Source organism: Lycium ferocissimum, unplaced genomic scaffold (genome assembly GCF_029784015.1).
Source record: "Lycium ferocissimum isolate CSIRO_LF1 unplaced genomic scaffold, AGI_CSIRO_Lferr_CH_V1 ctg7345, whole genome shotgun sequence".
In the NCBI taxonomy this organism is placed as follows: Eukaryota; Viridiplantae; Streptophyta; class Magnoliopsida; order Solanales; family Solanaceae; genus Lycium; species Lycium ferocissimum.
In genome coordinates, this window is record NW_026726742.1 from 9,974 (window position 1) to 12,747 (window position 2,774).

The window sequence follows — 2,774 nt, forward strand, 5'->3', positions numbered from 1 at the left end:
TCTAAATGGGGATACATGGGCCCTTAACTTTTGGAAAAAATTCTTGATAGTTGCTAAGTGTCTTCCGCCTTTGTTGGTTTTTGGGGTATAATTGCCATCAAAATTTACCAAATTACATATAGGTAATTATGTAAATAAAGGCTAAAATGGGGGTAAAAATGAAAGTTTTGAGGTTGTGAGGGACTACAAAACTCATGGGTCCTCACTTAAATCACCTAATTAAAGAGTGCCCATTTAGTGTATTTTTGATTGTGTAAAAATTCACTTATCTAAATAATGATAAATTTGGTATATAAGACTATTAATATATTCTTAATTATATTAAAAAATATTTATTTAGACTAAATATGAAAGCTAAAAGTATCATGTTAAAGAGATTCACAAAAGTACTATAAAAATATCAATATACTACAATTTTAGGGACCCATATAAAAATGGATAAGAAAAAATGAGTGGAAAAGGAGAATAGGCCATGAAAAGTCAAAAGGAAAGCCACAGGTCACAACATTAGAGGACCAAATTTTTTGTCAGGACTACAAAAAACTTGGATCCTCACTTATATTAAGTAGTAATAACTAGTAATTCCCTGGGCTAGTGAATTAATGGGGACAAGGGAATTCATTAAGCCCCTTTATGGAGTGTCCGATTATACCTCGCTCCTTCAACCCTAGTCCATTTTTTTTCCACTATCATCTTCTTAATACCCTTGAAATTCTTCTTGCTCTGGGTTCCCAAATTCCGACTTTTCTTATATATTATACCATTAAAGTTATATTCCCTATCCTTTCATTTGCTTAGCTCATTTGCCCCGTAACTCTCCTTAACTACTTGTCACGGCTTATGCATCGTAGTTCTTCCGGTGTTCTCCACTTGTTCTTATCATGAAATCCTTACAAAGTACACTCTTTCCCTTAACTTCTTTTGGTCAAGCCTTCATCTTTATTTTTGTTCCACACTAATTCATATTTATAGATATTCCCCATGCAATATTACTTCCTTTATGACCGAATCTCTATACTCTTTACAGTGGTTCTTATCCCATGTCACTGATATATTGGCTCCTAGTTAGCTTTGTTAACTTATTATCCTTTCTCCCGTTCGTGGTGATTGCTCGACTCCCTTCAACCAATCCGTTAGTGTACCCTTCTTACTTTCGTCCTCAGGGGTCTTGAGTTCTTTTACTCCTAAGTGCTATTCTCCACTTGCCATTTTATAACATTGGCCCTGGAGTTCGTAGAATATCCTTTCAGAAGTGCAAATCCGTTTTATCTCTAAGTCATCTTTTTGGAAGGGCTTCTCCATTTCCGAGGTAATTGTGGCATTTTATTATGACTATTCATGCACCTCTTCGGACGCCTCTTAAAAGTCAAAATCCCCTTAGCGTCTTCGCAAAACTTGCTTATTCTTTCCCAATTCACATCCCTATTTGTTGTTACTGCCCTTCAATACCACTTATCAGAATCTGATTTCGAACCCTCTACACTCGTTTTTTGTTCCACCCTACCATACTCTATTCTTTTCGTATTCTTACTTTTGAAATTCGTCCAAGTGGCCATCTACCTCTACCGTCGTCCTAAACTCTCTCCCTCAGAAGCTTTACTTGGCCCTCGTTAACAACATACTTCTTACACTTCTCCTTTTCTCAGGGCATCCTAATCTTCTTACTCTTGTATACTCACTTTCTTCTTTTCCCTGGTGTTATTGCATCAGGCTTATCCAATTCCAACTTTTAGAGAAAATAATGTCAACTTGCCCTGTAGCACTTGCCACTCAAACTTCAATACCCTGTTCAATCAGTACCTTTAACATATTGCAACGTCTATTATCGGGGCACACATTATCTCTCACAATCATCTAGAATCTCCAACCATGAGTTTCTCACGCTTCTAATTTCCCTCAAGGTACTCTAGTTCCTCCTCTTTCTCTTATGTTTGAATCCGTAGGACTTTTTAGCACACTTCCCAGGGGGTCACCCATCCTAGTACTACTCTCGCCTAAGCACGCTTAACTTCGGAGTGCTGATGGGATCCGATGCGTTAATGCTGGTATGATCGCATCCATCCTGCTGCGTGGCCTTTATCACGTGACCTAAAACGAGTTGAAGTTCTAACGGATCCCAATAAAATTCCTATAATGCATCTCCCTCCGGATTAAAAAGGTCCCTTACTCTCCTCACCGAGCATTTGCTCGCTTTAGCACTTCGAAAACTCCCAATAACAACCATCATTCAACACACACATCGTCTTCCATTCCTAAATCTAAGATTCCTAGAAAGGCCAAAAACATCTTAGTCGCAGTTATCCATAAGTACTTCGGTTATCGGTTCCTCTAAAACTCCCATTTGTCACCTATTAATGATATCCTACAATAATTGTACGCACATAAGAGATTTCAATAAAAGACTCATATACCTATAGCCGGCCTATCACCGCTTCTTGTCCGGAGGGGTCAGAAAGTGAGATATCCTCTTCGCCGTCCTCTCGCCATCTCATGCCCTCTCTCATCTCCCCATCCGAATCGAGGTATGAATATCCTAGCAACTCATGATTTATCGAAGGCCAAGATAAAGGGCTAGAATACTCGGTAACGCTCACAGGCGTAGCTGCCCTAACATAATGCTCCACCATAGGAGAAGCTGGAGGGGTCAACTCTGGTACAGCCTCGGGTGTTATATCCCGCATTTTCGTACATTGGGACAATCCGGGTTAATTATGATAAGTTAGGGACAAAACCATTCCGGGATACAAAGTTGAGACTTTTGACCTTCGATTTGA

At 39.1% G+C, this 2,774-nt stretch overlaps 1 pseudogene; it reads right to left on the reverse strand.

Moving 5' to 3' along the window:
- Nucleotides 1-1,941: 1,941 nt before the first annotated feature.
- Nucleotides 1,942-2,059, reverse strand: LOC132045628 (5S ribosomal RNA; annotated as a pseudogene).
- Between the last annotated feature and the right edge of the window lie 715 nt (nucleotides 2,060-2,774).